The sequence below is a fragment of the Prenolepis imparis genome, unplaced genomic scaffold, assembly GCF_030444845.1.
Source record: "Prenolepis imparis isolate NDT839.2.m4 unplaced genomic scaffold, iyPreImpa1.0 SCAF_6, whole genome shotgun sequence".
NCBI classification, from domain to species: domain Eukaryota; kingdom Metazoa; phylum Arthropoda; class Insecta; order Hymenoptera; family Formicidae; genus Prenolepis; species Prenolepis imparis.
The window spans coordinates 13301039-13321613 of NW_028141164.1; the positions used below are offsets into that span (position 1 = coordinate 13301039).

Consider the following 20575-nt stretch of genomic DNA (forward strand, 5'->3'; position numbering starts at 1 on the left):
CATAATTGCAAGAAATATTGATGGACGATCATCGAAATATTACTTAATACATGCAATCGCGATTAATCTTTAATCAATCTTTCGAAATTTGAAATTAATATGTGTGTATGTCAGGTTCCGTACACACACGTATAAATGACACACTTGAAATTACAATCACAGTGATTACGAAATCGAAATATTGAATCGTATATAATATAAATTTAAATACACAGTAATAATTTAGACGATGGTTCAAGTACAAAAGTTACAGCCTATAATGGTTTTTGAATTTGGCGCGCGGCGCGCTGAGTGTCGACTTACGTAGTTACTACGTCACGTCCTTCGTCCCTCGCGTCCTCTCGATAGTCCAGGTATCGCGCTCAATCGGCTCCGCATTTTTCACGCGTTTTTCCCGTTAAGAATGTATTCCGCGTACAAACGAATGTTGGGAGTATTGAATCGTGCCACGGGCAATTAGCAGGAAGTATTAATTAACTCGCGCGATCACGGTTAATCAACCTACGACAGTCTGCATCCACCGGGCTACGCCGCTTAGCCGCTTTTTCTCCGAATCGATCGATCTCATTGAACATTCTATTTATTAAGAGGTATGTATCATTTGGCGTCATTTATTTGTACGAATCGCATCGCGTTCAAGCTTTTGTGCTTTGGGAAAACTATATTTTGGATGTGAGATATTTAATCAATACATAATTTATCGTTTTCAGATGATTGTGTCGCGCGCGAACCGCGCGAAGTTCGCGCCGCACAAAGTGTTGCATTACGTCACGATGTACTACGTCACAGCGTACTACTTCACTACATATCGCGAATATCGAAAGTGGCGGATGGTTATATATCGTCGTTATTTATCCGTTGTTATTTATGCAATCCGGTGCGTAGTGCGTGCAATCGGTGTCGAGAATGCCGTACAAAGTAACGGGTGATCGGTCTATCGTATTATTTAATGCGGGAAATCGAAATCTGCAATGCCTGGTCGATGAAAATGCATCTCGGCGAACGATTTCCGAAACGACGCAACAATCAACGAGAATATGGCAGAGTTTCAACGACTGGTGAGCAAATTGACTTTATTTACCTGATTATATCATTGTCATTTACCTGAAATATATAGCTAGCATATGAAAATCGCTCATATAATAATAATATTATCTTAATCATATTATATTAATCATATAATAATATTATTTATAGGAACGACTTTCCGAAGCGACGCAACAATCAACGAAAATATAACCGCGTTTCAACGACCGGTGAGTAAATTGATTTTATTTAACTAATTATACCTATCATCGAATTTATATCATCGCCATTTATTTGAAATATATATTAGCCAGCACATAAAAACCGCTAATATAATAATAACATAATATTGTTTAGGATATAAATTGATTTTTGAGGTTAGCTCAGAAATAAATTTACATTATACATATATACATATATTTAAATTTATAATATTTTCGATAAGCACTCGCATTAAAAATTTCATAAATATCTTAAAGTTATTCTTCTTTTTTTTTTTTTTTTCAAAAAACGCAATAATATAACATTGGTTAAAAAAATCTATTTTTTAAATTAGCTCAGAAAGAAATTTAAATTATACATTATATATATTTTCAATAAGCATTCGTATTAACAATCTCATGAATATTTTAATGACTTCTAAGAAGTCTCTAATGAAAACGATTCTATGGAATTTAATTAAATGAGATGTGTGAAAAGTTTAATCATTTTAATTACTTATTTGAAAGACATTGAATGCATTTCATTAAGCAATGCAATCATTAAGAATTTGACTCTTGCTTCATTATGTAATAATTTCATTTTTACGATATTGGTCCCATCTGAATATTTATATAATTTAATTAAATTAGATGTTTGATCAATTTAATCATTTTAATTATATATTTGAAAGACATTGAATGCATTTTCATTTAGAATTTAACTCGTGCTTTATTATGTAATAAGTTCATTTTTACGATATTGGTTCTATTTAAATATTTATATAATTTAATTAAATTAGATATGTAATAAGTTTAATCATTCTAATTATTTATTTGAAAGACATTGAATGCATTTTTATTAAGAATTTGACTCTTGCTTCATTATGTAATAATTTCATTTTTACGATATCGATCCCATTTAAATATTTATATAATTTAATTAAATTACATGTGTGATAAGGTTAATCATTTTAATTACTTATTTGAATAACATTGAATGCATTTTCATTCAGAATTTGACTCTTGCTTCATTATGTAATAAAATCATATTTACGATATTGGTCCCATCTGAATATTTATATATTTTGTGTGCTGCTACAATTTGAATTTTATTTATATGTTACAGATCAACATAACTGACTGTCTTGATAATCTGAGAGGAGGAGGTCTGGGAGACATTGGGCACCAGTCGAACAATCATGGAGTGAGTATTTATTGACTTTATTTAGTTCAATTACTAAATAAAAATTTATAAAATAAAATAAAATAAAATAATAAAATTATTATAAATCAAATAAAAAATAATTATAAATTAAATAAAAATTTAATATTTGTAAATTAAATAAAAATTATAAATTAAATAAAAATTTATAAAATTATTCAACTATATTTCTACTTGCTCTCTATTGTAGGCATGGAAAATAAAATCCAATGCGTACAGTAATAATTTTCTAAAATATTAATTATTTTTGGCGCTACTACAATTTGAATTTTAATTGTATGTTACAGATCAACGTAACTGACGACTGATGATCTTGACAATCTGAGAGGAGGAGGAGGTCTGGGAGAGACGTCAGGCACCAGCGGAGCAACTATTGTGTAAGTATTTATTATTAATTCAATTATTATTAAATAAAAATTTATAAAATTTTTTAATTATATTGCTGTTTATTATTTGTATGCATCGAATATAAAATTTAATGCATACAAAATAATAATTTTTTTAAGTATTAATTATTTTGAGCAGTTCTATAATTTGAATTTTATTTATATGTTACAGATCAACGTAGCTTCAATGCAGTTAACTCCGCTATTGTGCATCGACCGGTGAGTGAAAAATTATTTTATTACAAAAGGTAACGGTTTTGTAGAGATTAGATTGTGTGGAAATGTGTAGATCTAGATTGTAGCTTGTGTATAGACTGTAGATTTTGTAGATAGTTCCGTTACCTTAAAATGAATGGGTTATTAAAGATTAAAAGTATAATAAAGATTATGAATACAGTTTAAGAATTACAGTTTAAGAAAAGGAAAAGAAACATTTTATATAGTAATACATAATATATTCAATCTAATTTATTTTAAAAGAACATACTAACAATTATATTAATTGTATGTGTGATTATAAATTTTAAATGATTAAATAATTATAATTACTTATTATTATAATGTACAGATTTTATATTATATATTTTGTAATCCATTCATTTATGTTGATTGTTCATTTGAGTTTACATTAGTTAAAATAAAGTTATATTTTAAAATATATAACATATCAGATATTTTGCGGATATTTTGAGAATATATAATAATTTTGGACTAAAAGAAAAAGTAATAGTGATATAAAATTTGCAGAAAAATTCATGATAATATCTTAAAATTTTTAGTACGAATTATGTTATTTTATTTTATTTCTTTTTACTTTTGTGATTCATCGATTGCGCTATCGTGTAATTCGGAAATAAACTGCAAACCGCGAATATATTAAAATTGATTATCGAATTTTCGCGGATTCATAACAAAGAACGTACAAAATTCCTTTTATATATAATATTAATTTATTATAATTTTCATTAAAGGGGGGTGTTATCGATATTATAGAATAGTAATTATTAAGAAATGACAGTTATTACTAATGAAGCACATATGGTGTGCTTGACATCGCCATAAAATTGAGCGATATGATCGGCAACACGACGGTCTAACAATAAGACACAATCGGACGGTAGTGTCGCGCGTTCAAGTGCGGGAGTGTCGTTCAAAGTATCGCGCGTTTAAGTGCGGGAGTGTCGTTCAAAGTATCGCGCGTTATCATCAATCAGCAGACTTTGACTTGAATTATTGGACAATCCTGATCAATCTGACCTGAGAGGAGGAGCAGGACTAGGAGGCATCAGGCACCGGCGGAGCAACTTTGTGGTGAGTGTTTATTATTTATATAATATTTATGTAATATGATGTATATGTATAATATTTGACTTGTTATAAATCACGTATTTTTTTACGCATAGATATTATATAATTCTATTTATATATTGAATAATTTAAATAAAGGAAAATTAGAGAGAAATAACTCTATATGTATAAATATTATAAAAGTTTTTTACATTTAAAAAAATAATCTTAACAAAATTTATAAAATTATTCAATTATATATACCTATCTACTGATTATTGTACGCGTCGAATATAAAATTTAATGTGTAAAATACTAATTAGATATTAAAATACTAATTAGATAATAATTATTTAAAACGCTGTTATAATTTATATTCTATTTGTATGTTACAGATCAACGTAGCTTCGATGCAGTTATCTCCTCTGCTGTTGAACATCGATTGGTAAGTGATAAACTATTATTTTATTACGAGGTAACGGTTTCATAAATATTTGATTGTAGAGATGTAGATTTAGAATGTAGATTGTAGACTGTAGATTGTAAATAGTTACTATCCGTTACCTCAAAATGAATAAACACACAATTAATTAGGATGAATATTTCAATTTAAAAAAAAAAAAGATAATTTATATAGTCTTTTTTAAATATTTTCTATTATCGAAGTGAGAATTATTTTATTCATGTTTTCTCATATATTTAAATGCGCTCTTTCTTTCTTCATCTTTTTTAACAAGTTTTAATTATTAGGTGCAATGATTAATTTTTTTGATTGTTTAATGTCGCGATTTAATTATCATAACTTCAAGTTATGACACGTCTTTTTTTAAACACCGGAAAAAAACAAGTGCGCGCTACGCGCATTCTTCGATTTTATATACTAGTTACTAGAACAACACAATCGCGCGCTACGCGCGCGCCATTCTTCGATTTTTTGTTAAAAAGAATATTTAAAAAAAAAAAAATAAAGTTTGTATAAACTTGATTAATATTTTTTCACAGAAATCAGCTGATTAAAGCATTAATTTGATAATTAAATTTTAAAATAATAATATGGTAAAAATAGTAACATTTAATAGTAATATAATTAAAATAGTATTATATTGTAATACTTTCTTCTTGATTAATATTTTTTGATAGAAATCAGCTGATAACTGTCAAAAATATTATAACATATTATTTAAAACATATTATTTAAAAAATTAATAAGCAAATTAACACTTTAATCAGCTGATTTCTATCAAAAAATATTAATTAAGCGAAAATTTGTTAATTAAATTTTAAAATAATAATATGTTATAAAAATTAAAATAATAATATGTATTAAATAATATAATATAATACTTAAAATTCGATTGTTATTTTTGAAAACTATCAGCTGATTTCTGTCAAAAAATATTAATCGCAGCTAAAGCATTATAACATATTATTTACAACATATATTACTATTTTAATTTTTATAACCTATTATTATTTTAAATTTTAATTAGCAAATTAACAATTTATTTAAATTTTAAACTAATAATATGTTATAAAAATTAAAATAATAATATATGTTTTAAATAATGTCATAATTCTTTTTGACAGTTATCAGCTGATTTCTGTCATAAAATATTCGAGTTTAAAATATTATAACATATTATTTACATCATATTATCACATTTTTATGAAATTAATTTTATCTGATATAAATATTTCTAAAAAAAATTTTGTACATTTTTTTTTATAACGATAATTTCTTCATAAATTCAACAATAATATTCAAAGAAATTATAATAAATTTTTTATCTATGTAACACATAGTAAAATAGATTAATGTATACCTAAATGATAACAATATATATAATTATTATATTATATTTGTATAATTGTATATAAAACTAAAAATTATGAATTAAAATTATTCAAATATATATATAATCGCATTTTTAAGAGCAGATGTTCAGATCATTTTAATTACTTATTTGAAAAACATTGAAAGCATTTTCATTTTGAATTTGACTCGTGCTTCATTATGTAATAAAGTTATTTTTACGATATTGGTTCCATTTATATATTTATACAATTTAAATAACTGAAATCTAAGATCATTTCAATCATTTTAATTACTTATTGGAAAGACATTGAATGCATTTACATTAAGAATTTGACTCTTCTTTCATTATTTAATAATTTCATTTTTACGATAGTGGTCCCATTTCAATATTTATATAATTAAATTAAATTAGATGTGTGATAAGTATAATCATTCTAATTACTTATTTGAAAGACATTGAATGCATTTTCATTAGGAATTAGACTATTGCTTCATTATGTAATAATTTCATTTTTACGATAGTGGTCCCATTTCAATATTTATATAATTAAATTAAATTAGATGTGTGATAAGTTTAAACATTCTAATTACTTATATGAAATACATTGAATGCATTTTCATCAAGAATTAGACTATTGTTTCATTATGTAATAATTTCATTTTTACGATATTGATCCTTTTTAAATATTTATTTAATTAAATTAAATTAGTTGAGTGATAAGTTTAATCATTCTAATTACATATTTGAAAGACATTGATGCATTTTCATTAAGAATTTGACTCGTGCTTCATTATGTAATAATTTCATTTTTACGATATTGGTCCCATTTAAATATTTATATAATTAAATTAAATTAGATGTGTGATAAGTATAATCATTTAAATTATTTATTTGAAAGTCATTGAATGCATTTTCATCAAGAATTTGACTCGTGCTTCATTATGTAATAATTTCCTTTTCACGATAGTGGTCCCATTTAAATATTTATATAATTAAATTAAATTAAATGTGTGATAAGTTTAATCATTCTAATTACTTATTTGAAAGACATTGAATGCATTTTCATCAAGAATTTGACTCTTCCTTTATTATATAATAATTTCATTTTTACGATAGTGGTCCCATTTAAATATTTATATAATTTAATTAAATTAGATGTGTGATAAGTTTAATCATTCTAATTACTTATTTGAAAGACATTGAATGCATTTTCATTAGGAATTGGACTCTTTTTTTATTATGTAATAATTGCATTTCTACGATATTGGTCCCTTTTAAATATTTATACAATTTAATTAAATTATATGTGTGATAAGTTTAATCATTTTAATTACTTATTTGAAAGACATTGAATGCATTTTCATTACGAATTTAACTCTTGCTTCATTATGTAATAAATTCATTTTTACGATATTGGTCCCATCTGAATATTTATATAATTTAATTAAATGAGATTTAATAATATTTAAATCATTTTAATTACATGTTTGAATAATACTAAATGCATTTTCATTAAGAATTTGGCAACAGTTTCATTATGAAATTTATTCATTTTTACGATATTAGTCCCATTTGAATATTTATATAATTTAATTAAATGAGATCTATAAATATTTAAATCATTTTAATTACTTGTTTGAACAATACTAAATGCATTTTCATTAAGAATTTGGCAACAGCTTCATTATGAAATTTATTCATCTTTACGATATTGGTCCCATTTGAATATTTATATAATTTAATTAAATGAGATCTACTATTATTTAAATCATTTTAATTACTTGTTTGAATAATACTAAATGCATTTTCATTAAGAATTTGGCAACAGCTTCATTATGAAATTTTTTCATCTTTACGATATTGGTCCCATTTGAATATTTATATAATTTAATTAAATGAGATCTATAAATATTTCAATCATTTTAATTAATTGTTTGAATAATACTAAATGCATTTTCATTAAGAATTTGACATCAGCTTTTTTATGTAATTAATTTATTTTTACGATATTGGTCCCATTTTAATATTTATATAATTTAATTAAATGAGATCTAATATTATTTAAATCATTTTAATTACTTGTTTGAAAGACATTGAATGCATTTTCATTAAGAATTTGGCAACAGATTCGTTATGAAATTTATTCATTTTTACGATATTGGTCCCATATGAATATTTATATAATTTAATTAAATGAGATCTATAAATATTTCAGTCATTTTAATTACTGGTTTGAAATACACTGAATGCATTTTCATTAAGAATTTGGCAACAGTTTCATTATGAAATTTATTCACTTTTACGATATTGGTCCCATTTGAATATTTATATAATTTAATTAAATGAGATCTAATATTATTTAAATCATTTTAATTACTTGTTTGAATAATACTAAATGCATTTTCATTAAGAATTTGGCAACAGCTTAATTATGAAATTTATTCACTTTTACGATATTGGTCCCATTTGAAAATTTATATAATTTAATTAAATGAGATCTAATATTATTTAAATCATTTTAATTACTTGTTTGAATAATTCTAAATGCATTTTCATTAAGAATTTGGCAACAGCTTCTTTATGAAATTTATAAATTTTTACGATATTGTTCCCATCTGAATATTTATATAATTTAATTAAATGAGATGACATAAGTTTAATCACATTAATTTCATGTTTGAAAGACACTAAATGCATTTTCATTAAGAATTTGGCAACAGCTTCATTATGAAATTTATTCATCTTTACGTTATTGGTCCCATTTAAATATTTATATAATTTAATTAAATGAGATCTATGAATATTGCAATCATTTTAATTACTTGTTCGAAAGACATTGAATGCATTTTCATTAAGTATTTGGCAACAGATTCATTATGAAATTTATTCATTTTTACGATATTGGTCCCATATGAATATTTATATAATTTAATTAAATGAGATCTATAAATATTTAAATCATTTTAATTACTTGTTTGAATAATACTAAATGCATTTGCATTAAGAATTTGGCAACAGCTCCATTATGAATTTTATTAATTTTTACAATATTGGTCCCATTTGAATATTTATATAATTTAATTAAATAAGATCTATAAATTTTTAAATCATTTTAATTACTTGTTTGAATAATACTAAATAAATTTTCATTAAGAATTTGGCAACAGCTTCATTATGAAATTTTATTCATTCTTACGATATTGGTCCCATTTGAATATTTATATAATTTAATTAAATGAGATCTATAAATATTTCAATCATTTTAATTACTGGTTTGAAATACACTGAATGCTTTTTCATTAAGAATTTGACACCAGCTTCATTATGTTATTAATTCATTTTTACGATATTGGTCCTATTTGATTATTTATATAATTTAATTAAATGACATCTAAGAGTATTTCAATCATTTTAATTACTTTTTTGAAAGACATTGAATGCATTTTCATTAAGAATTTGGCAACATCTTCTTTATGAAATTTATTCATTTTTACGATATTGGTCCCATTTGAATATTTATATAATTTAATTAAATAAGATCTAATATTATTTAAATCATTTTAATTACTTGTTTGAATAATACTAAATGCATTTTCATTAAGAATTTGACATCATCTTGTTTATGTAATTAATTCATTTTTACGATATTGGTCCCATTTGAATATTTATATAATTTTATTAAATGAGATCTATAAATATTTCAAACATTTTAATTACTGGTTTGAAAGACACTGAATGCATTTTCATTAAGAATTTGACACCAGCTTCATTATGTTATTAATTCATTTTTATGATATTGGTCCTATTTGAATATTTATATAATTTAATTAAATGAGATCTACTATTATTCAAATCATTTTAATTAATTGTTTGAAAGGCATTGAATGCATTTTCATTAAGAATTTGGCAACAGCTTCATTATGAAATTTATTCACTTTTACGATATTGGTCCCATTTGAATATTTATATAATTTATTTAAATGAGATCTAATATTATTTAAATCATTTTAATTACTTGTTTGAATAATACTAAATGCATTTTCATTAAGAATTTGACATCAGCATTTTTATGTAATTAATTTATTTTTATGATATTGGTCCCATTTGAATATTTATATAATTTAATTAAATGAGATCTAATATTATTTAAATCATTTTAATTACTTGTTTGAATAATACTAAATGCATTTTCATTAAGAATTTGGCAACAGCTTCATTATGAAATTTATTCATTTTTACGATATTGGTTCCATTTGAATATTTATAAAATTTAATTAAATGAGATCTAATATTATTTAAATCATTTTAATTACTTGTTTGAATAATACTAAATGCATTTTCATTAAGAATTTGACATCAGCTTTTTTATGTTATTAATTCATTTTTATGATATTGGTCCTATTTGAATATTTATATAATTTAATTAAATGAGATCTAAGAGTATTTCAATCATTTTAATTACTTGTTTGGAAGACATTGAATGCATTTTCATTAAGAATTTGGCAACAGCTTCATTATGAAATTTATTCACTTTTACGATAATGGTCCCATTTGAATATTTATATAATTTAATTAAATGAGATCTAAGAGTATTTCAATCATTTTAATTACTTGTTTGGAAGACATTGAATGCATTTTCATTAAGAATTTGGCAACAGCTTCATTATGAAATTTATTCATTTTTACGATATTAGTCCCATTTGAATATTTATATAATTTAATTAAATGAGATCTATAAATATTTAAATCATTTTAATTACTTGTTTGAATAATACTAAATGCATTTTCATTAAGAATTTGGCAACAGCTTCATTATGAAATTTATTCATTTTTACGATATTGGTCCCATTTGAATATTTATATAATTTAATTAAATGAGATCTATTATTATTTAAATCATTTTAATTACTTGTTTGAATAATACTAAATGCATTTTCATTAAGAATTTGACATCAGCTTTTTTATGTAATTAATTTATTTTTACGATATTGGTCCCATATTAATATTTATATAATTTAATTAAATGAGATCTAATATTATTTAAATCATTTTAATTACTTGTTTGAAAGACATTAAATGCATTTTCATTAGCAATTTGACACCAGCTTCATTATGTTCTTAATTCATTTTTACTATATTGGTCCCATTTGAATATTTATAAAATTTAATTAAATGAAATCTAAGAGTATTTCAATCATTTTAATTACTTGTTTGAAAGACATTGAATGCATTTTCATTAAGTATTTGGCAACAGATTCGTTATGAAATTTATTCATTTTTACGATATTGGTCCCATATGAATATTTATATAATTTAATTAAATGAGATCTATAAATATTTCAAACATTTTAATTACTGGTTTGAAAGACACTGAATGCATTTTCATTAAGAATTTGACACCAGCTTCATTATGTTATTAATTCATTTTTATGATATTGGTCCTATTTGAATATTTATATAATTTAATTAAATGAGATCTATTATTATTCAAATCATTTTAATTAGTTGTTTGAAAGTCATTGAATGCATTTTCATTAAGAATTTGGCAACAGCTTCATTATGAAATTTATTCACTTTTACGATATTGGTCCCATTTGAATATTTATATAATTTATTTAAATGAGATCTAATATTATTTAAATCATTTTAATTACTTGTTTGAATAATACTAAATGCATTTTCATTAAGAATTTGGCAACAGCTTAATTATGAAATTTATTCACTTTTACGATATTGGTCCCATTTGAAAATTTATATAATTTAATTAAATGAGATCTAATATTATTTAAATCATTTTAATTACTTGTTTGAATAATTCTAAATGCATTTTCATTAAGAATTTGGCAACAGTTTCATTATGAAATTTATAAATTTTTACGATATTGTTCCCATCTGAATATTTATATAATTTAATTAAATGAGATGTGACATAAGTTTAATCACATTAATTTCTTGTTTGAAAGACACTAAATGCATTTTCATTAAGAATTTGGCAACAGCTTCATTATGAAATTTATTCATTTTTACGATATTGGTCCCATTTAAATATTTATATAATTTAATTAAATGAGATCTATAAATATTTCAATCATTTTAATTACTTGTTTGAAAGACATTGAATGCATTTTCATTAAGTATTTGGCAACAGATTCATTATGAAATTTATTCATTTTTACGATATTTGTCCCATATGAATATTTATATAATTTAATTAAATGAGATCTATAAATATTTAAATCATTTTAATTACTTGTTTGAATAATACTAAATGCATTTTCATTAAGAATTTGGCAACAGCTTCATTATGAAATTTTTTCATCTTTACGATATTGGTCCCATTTGAATATTTATATAATTTAATTAAATGAGATCTATAAATATTTAAATCATTTTAATTACTTGTTTGAATAATACTAAATGCATTTTCATTAAGAATTTGGCAACAGCTTAATTATGAAATTTATTCACTTTTACGATATTGGTCCCATTTGAAAATTTATATAATTTAATTAAATGAGATCTAATATTATTTAAATCATTTTAATTACTTGTTTGAATAATTCTAAATGCATTTTCATTAAGAATTTGGCAACAGTTTCTTTATGAAATTTATAAATTTTTACGATATTGTTCCCATCTGAATATTTATATAATTTAATTAAATGAGATGTGACATAAGTTTAATCACATTAATTTCCTGTTTGAAAGACACTAAATGCATTTTCATTAAGAATTTGGCAACAGCTTCATTATGAAATTTATTCATCTTTACGTTATTGGTCCCATTTAAATATTTATATAATTTAATTAAATGAGATCTATGAATATTGCAATCATTTTAATTACTTGTTCGAAAGACATTGAATGCATTTTCATTAAGTATTTGGCAACAGATTCATTATGAAATTTATTCATTTTTACGATATTGGTCCCATATGAATATTTATATAATTTAATTAAATGAGATCTATAAATATTTAAATCATTTTAATTACTTGTTTGAATAATACTAAATGCATTTGCATTAAGAATTTGGCAACAGCTCCATTATGAATTTTATTAATTTTTACAATATTGGTCCCATTTGAATATTTATATAATTTAATTAAATAAGATCTATAAATTTTTAAATCATTTTAATTACTTGTTTGAATAATACTAAATAAATTTTCATTAAGAATTTGGCAACAGCTTCATTATGAAATTTTATTCATTCTTACGATATTGGTCCCATTTGAATATTTATATAATTTAATTAAATGAGATCTATAAATATTTCAATCATTTTAATTACTGGTTTGAAATACACTGAATGCTTTTTCATTAAGAATTTGACACCAGCTTCATTATGTTATTAATTCATTTTTACGATATTGGTCCTATTTGATTATTTATATAATTTAATTAAATGACATCTAAGAGTATTTCAATCATTTTAATTACTTTTTTGAAAGACATTGAATGCATTTTCATTAAGAATTTGGCAACATCTTCTTTATGAAATTTATTCATTTTTACGATATTGGTCCCATTTGAATATTTATATAATTTAATTAAATGAGATCTAAGAGTATTTCAATCATTTTAATTACTTGTTTGGAAGACATTGAATGCATTTTCATTAAGAATTTGGCAACAGCTTCATTATGAAATTTATTCATTTTTACGATATTAGTCCCATTTGAATATTTATATAATTTAATTAAATGAGATCTATAAATATTTAAATCATTTTAATTACTTGTTTGAATAATACTAAATGCATTTTCATTAAGAATTTGGCAACAGCTTCATTATGAAATTTATTCATTTTTACGATATTGGTCCCATTTGAATATTTATATAATTTAATTAAATGAGATCTAAGAGTATTTCAATCATTTTAATTACTTGTTTGGAAGACATTGAATGCATTTTCATTAAGAATTTGGCAACAGCTTCATTATGAAATTTATTCATTTTTACGATATTGGTCCCATTTGAATATTTATATAATTTAATTAAATGAGATCTAATATTATTTAAATCATTTTAATTACTTGTTTGAATAATACTAAATGCATTTTCATTAAGAATTTGACATCAGCTTTTTTATGTTATTAATTCATTTTTATGATATTGGTCCTATTTGAATATTTATATAATTTAATTAAATGAGATCTAAGAGTATTTCAATCATTTTAATTACTTGTTTGGAAGACATTGAATGCATTTTCATTAAGAATTTGGCAACAACTTCATTATGAAATTTATTCACTTTTACGATAATGGTCCCATTTGAATATTTATATAATTTAATTAAATGAGATCTAAGAGTATTTCAATCATTTTAATTACTTGTTTGGAAGACATTGAATGCATTTTCATTAAGAATTTGGCAACAGCTTCATTATGAAATTTATTCATTTTTACGATATTAGTCCCATTTGAATATTTATATAATTTAATTAAATGAGATCTATAAATATTTAAATCATTTTAATTACTTGTTTGAATAATACTAAATGCATTTTCATTAAGAATTTGGCAACAGCTTCATTATGAAATTTATTCATTTTTACGATATTGGTCCCATTTGAATATTTATATAATTTAATTAAATGAGATCTAAGAGTATTTCAATCATTTTAATTACTTGTTTGGAAGACATTGAATGCATTTTCATTAAGAATTTGGCAACAGCTTCATTATGAAATTTATTCATTTTTACGATATTGGTCCCATTTGAATATTTATATAATTTAATTAAATGAGATCTAATATTATTTAAATCATTTTAATTACTTGTTTGAATAATACTAAATGCATTTTCATTAAGAATTTGACATCATCTTGTTTATGTAATTAATTCATTTTTACGATATTGGTCCCATTTGAATATTTATATAATTTTATTAAATGAGATCTATAAATATTTCAAACATTTTAATTACTGGTTTGAAAGACACTGAATGCATTTTCATTAAGAATTTGACACCAGCTTCATTATGTTATTAATTCATTTTTATGATATTGGTCCTATTTGAATATTTATATAATTTAATTAAATGAGATCTACTATTATTCAAATCATTTTAATTAATTGTTTGAAAGGCATTGAATGCATTTTCATTAAGAATTTGGCAACAGCTTCATTATGAAATTTATTCACTTTTACGATATTGGTCCCATTTGAATATTTATATAATTTATTTAAATGAGATCTAATATTATTTAAATCATTTTAATTACTTGTTTGAATAATACTAAATGCATTTTCATTAAGAATTTGACATCAGCATTTTTATGTAATTAATTTATTTTTATGATATTGGTCCCATTTGAATATTTATATAATTTAATTAAATGAGATCTAATATTATTTAAATCATTTTAATTACTTGTTTGAATAATACTAAATGCATTTTCATTAAGAATTTGGCAACAGCTTCATTATGAAATTTATTCATTTTTACGATATTGGTTCCATTTGAATATTTATAAAATTTAATTAAATGAGATCTAATATTATTTAAATCATTTTAATTACTTGTTTGAATAATACTAAATGCATTTTCATTAAGAATTTGACATCAGCTTTTTTATGTTATTAATTCATTTTTATGATATTGGTCCTATTTGAATATTTATATAATTTAATTAAATGAGATCTAAGAGTATTTCAATCATTTTAATTACTTGTTTGGAAGACATTGAATGCATTTTCATTAAGAATTTGGCAACAGCTTCATTATGAAATTTATTCACTTTTACGATAATGGTCCCATTTGAATATTTATATAATTTAATTAAATGAGATCTAAGAGTATTTCAATCATTTTAATTACTTGTTTGGAAGACATTGAATGCATTTTCATTAAGAATTTGGCAACAGCTTCATTATGAAATTTATTCATTTTTACGATATTAGTCCCATTTGAATATTTATATAATTTAATTAAATGAGATCTATAAATATTTAAATCATTTTAATTACTTGTTTGAATAATACTAAATGCATTTTCATTAAGAATTTGGCAACAGCTTCATTATGAAATTTATTCATTTTTACGATATTGGTCCCATTTGAATATTTATATAATTTAATTAAATGAGATCTATTATTATTTAAATCATTTTAATTACTTGTTTGAATAATACTAAATGCATTTTCATTAAGAATTTGACATCAGCTTTTTTATGTAATTAATTTATTTTTACGATATTGGTCCCATATTAATATTTATATAATTTAATTAAATGAGATCTAATATTATTTAAATCATTTTAATTACTTGTTTGAAAGACATTAAATGCATTTTCATTAGCAATTTGACACCAGCTTCATTATGTTCTTAATTCATTTTTACTATATTGGTCCCATTTGAATATTTATAAAATTTAATTAAATGAAATCTAAGAGTATTTCAATCATTTTAATTACTTGTTTGAAAGACATTGAATGCATTTTCATTAAGTATTTGGCAACAGATTCGTTATGAAATTTATTCATTTTTACGATATTGGTCCCATATGAATATTTATATAATTTAATTAAATGAGATCTATAAATATTTCAAACATTTTAATTACTGGTTTGAAAGACACTGAATGCATTTTCATTAAGAATTTGACACCAGCTTCATTATGTTATTAATTCATTTTTATGATATTGGTCCTATTTGAATATTTATATAATTTAATTAAATGAGATCTATTATTATTCAAATCATTTTAATTAGTTGTTTGAAAGTCATTGAATGCATTTTCATTAAGAATTTGGCAACAGCTTCATTATGAAATTTATTCACTTTTACGATATTGGTCCCATTTGAATATTTATATAATTTATTTAAATGAGATCTAATATTATTTAAATCATTTTAATTACTTGTTTGAATAATACTAAATGCATTTTCATTAAGAATTTGGCAACAGCTTAATTATGAAATTTATTCACTTTTACGATATTGGTCCCATTTGAAAATTTATATAATTTAATTAAATGAGATCTAATATTATTTAAATCATTTTAATTACTTGTTTGAATAATTCTAAATGCATTTTCATTAAGAATTTGGCAACAGTTTCATTATGAAATTTATAAATTTTTACGATATTGTTCCCATCTGAATATTTATATAATTTAATTAAATGAGATGTGACATAAGTTTAATCACATTAATTTCTTGTTTGAAAGACACTAAATGCATTTTCATTAAGAATTTGGCAACAGCTTCATTATGAAATTTATTCATTTTTACGATATTGGTCCCATTTAAATATTTATATAATTTAATTAAATGAGATCTATAAATATTTCAATCATTTTAATTACTTGTTTGAAAGACATTGAATGCATTTTCATTAAGTATTTGGCAACAGATTCATTATGAAATTTATTCATTTTTACGATATTTGTCCCATATGAATATTTATATAATTTAATTAAATGAGATCTATAAATATTTAAATCATTTTAATTACTTGTTTGAATAATACTAAATGCATTTTCATTAAGAATTTGGCAACAGCTTCATTATGAAATTTTTTCATCTTTACGATATTGGTCCCATTTGAATATTTATATAATTTAATTAAATGAGATCTATAAATATTTAAATCATTTTAATTACTTGTTTGAATAATACTAAATGCATTTTCATTAAGAATTTGGCAACAGCTTAATTATGAAATTTATTCACTTTTACGATATTGGTCCCATTTGAAAATTTATATAATTTAATTAAATGAGATCTAATATTATTTAAATCATTTTAATTACTTGTTTGAATAATTCTAAATGCATTTTCATTAAGAATTTGGCAACAGTTTCTTTATGAAATTTATAAATTTTTACGATATTGTTCCCATCTGAATATTTATATAATTTAATTAAATGAGATGTGACATAAGTTTAATCACATTAATTTCCTGTTTGAAAGACACTAAATGCATTTTCATTAAGAATTTGGCAACAGCTTCATTATGAAATTTATTCATCTTTACGTTATTGGTCCCATTTAAATATTTATATAATTTAATTAAATGAGATCTATGAATATTGCAATCATTTTAATTACTTGTTCGAAAGACATTGAATGCATTTTCATTAAGTATTTGGCAACAGATTCATTATGAAATTTATTCATTTTTACGATATTGGTCCCATATGAATATTTATATAATTTAATTAAATGAGATCTATAAATATTTAAATCATTTTAATTACTTGTTTGAATAATACTAAATGCATTTGCATTAAGAATTTGGCAACAGCTCCATTATGAATTTTATTAATTTTTACAATATTGGTCCCATTTGAATATTTATATAATTTAATTAAATAAGATCTATAAATTTTTAAATCATTTTAATTACTTGTTTGAATAATACTAAATAAATTTTCATTAAGAATTTGGCAACAGCTTCATTATGAAATTTTATTCATTCTTACGATATTGGTCCCATTTGAATATTTATATAATTTAATTAAATGAGATCTATAAATATTTCAATCATTTTAATTACTGGTTTGAAATACACTGAATGCTTTTTCATTAAGAATTTGACACCAGCTTCATTATGTTATTAATTCATTTTTACGATATTGGTCCTATTTGATTATTTATATAATTTAATTAAATGACATCTAAGAGTATTTCAATCATTTTAATTACTTTTTTGAAAGACATTGAATGCATTTTCATTAAGAATTTGGCAACATCTTCTTTATGAAATTTATTCATTTTTACGATATTGGTCCCATTTGAATATTTATATAATTTAATTAAATGAGATCTAAGAGTATTTCAATCATTTTAATTACTTGTTTGGAAGACATTGAATGCATTTTCATTAAGAATTTGGCAACAGCTTCATTATGAAATTTATTCATTTTTACGATATTAGTCCCATTTGAATATTTATATAATTTAATTAAATGAGATCTATAAATATTTAAATCATTTTAATTACTTGTTTGAATAATACTAAATGCATTTTCATTAAGAATTTGGCAACAGCTTCATTATGAAATTTATTCATTTTTACGATATTGGTCCCATTTGAATATTTATATAATTTAATTAAATGAGATCTAAGAGTATTTCAATCATTTTAATTACTTGTTTGGAAGACATTGAATGCATTTTCATTAAGAATTTGGCAACAGCTTCATTATGAAATTTATTCATTTTTACGATATTGGTCCCATTTGAATATTTATATAATTTAATTAAATGAGATCTAATATTATTTAAATCATTTTAATTACTTGTTTGAATAATACTAAATGCATTTTCATTAAGAATTTGACATCAGCTTTTTTATGTTATTAATTCATTTTTATGATATTGGTCCTATTTGAATATTTATATAATTTAATTAAATGAGATCTAAGAGTATTTCAATCATTTTAATTACTTGTTTGGAAGACATTGAATGCATTTTCATTAAGAATTTGGCAACAACTTCATTATGAAATTTATTCACTTTTACGATAATGGTCCCATTTGAATATTTATATAATTTAATTAAATGAGATCTAAGAGTATTTCAATCATTTTAATTACTTGTTTGGAAGACATTGAATGCATTTTCATTAAGAATTTGGCAACAGCTTCATTATGAAATTTATTCATTTTTACGATATTAGTCCCATTTGAATATTTATATAATTTAATTAAATGAGATCTATAAATATTTAAATCATTTTAATTACTTGTTTGAATAATACTAAATGCATTTTCATTAAGAATTTGGCAACAGCTTCATTATGAAATTTATTCATTTTTACGATATTGGTCCCATTTGAATATTTATATAATTTAATTAAATGAGATCTAAGAGTATTTCAATCATTTTAATTACTTGTTTGGAAGACATTGAATGCATTTTCATTAAGAATTTGGCAACAGCTTCATTATGAAATTTATTCATTTTTACGATATTGGTCCCATTTGAATATTTATATAATTTAATTAAATGAGATCTAATATTATTTAAATCATTTTAATTACTTGTTTGAATAATACTAAATGCATTTTCATTAAGAATTTGACATCAGCTTTTTTATGTTATTAATTCATTTTTATGATATTGGTCCTATTTGAATATTTATATAATTTAATTAAATGAGATCTAAGAGTATTTCAATCATTTTAATTACTTGTTTGGAAGACATTGAATGCATTTTCATTAAGAATTTGGCAACAGCTTCATTATGAAATTTATTCACTGTTTACGATATTGGTCCCATTTGAATATTTATATAATTTAATTAAATGAGATCTAATATTATTTAAATCATTTTAATTACATGTTTGAATAATACTAAATGCATTTTCATTAAGAATTTGGCAACAGTTTAATTATGAAATTTATTCACTTTTACGATATTGGTCCCATTTGAATATTTATATAATTTATTTAAATGAGATCTAATATTATTTAAATCATTTTAATTACTTGTTTGAATAATACTAAATGCATTTTCATTAAGAATTTGGCAACAGCTTAATTATGAAATTTATTCACTTTTACGATATTGGTCCCATTTGAAAATTTATATAATTTAATTAAATGAGATCTAATATTATTTAAATCATTTTAATTACTTGTTTGAATAATTCTAAATGCATTTTCATTAAGAATTTG

The 20575-nt window shown here is 22.1% G+C and overlaps 1 protein-coding gene and 1 long non-coding RNA gene across 4 annotated transcripts in view; both read left to right on the forward strand.

The window, feature by feature from the left end:
* The first annotated feature begins 1196 nt into the window (after positions 1–1196).
* Positions 1197–2815, forward strand: LOC145937155 (uncharacterized). Its single transcript, XR_014425508.1, has 3 exons — positions 1197–1256; positions 2353–2430; positions 2736–2815. It is a non-coding gene; the product is annotated as an uncharacterized LOC145937155 (long non-coding RNA).
* LOC145937154 (transcription factor hamlet) overlaps positions 2810–20575 on the forward strand; it is a 169897-nt gene continuing 152131 nt past the window's right edge. The window contains exons 1-4 of one of the 3 annotated variants that reach the window (XM_083040044.1): positions 2810–2825; positions 3007–3053; positions 3806–4145; positions 4517–4566. The gene's annotated coding sequence lies outside the window, so the exon portion shown is untranslated. Of the gene's footprint in view, positions 2826–3006; positions 3054–3805; positions 4146–4516; positions 4567–20575 lie in introns of those variants that run through there. The other 2 variants (XM_083040045.1, XM_083040046.1) reach the window with 2 other exon arrangements.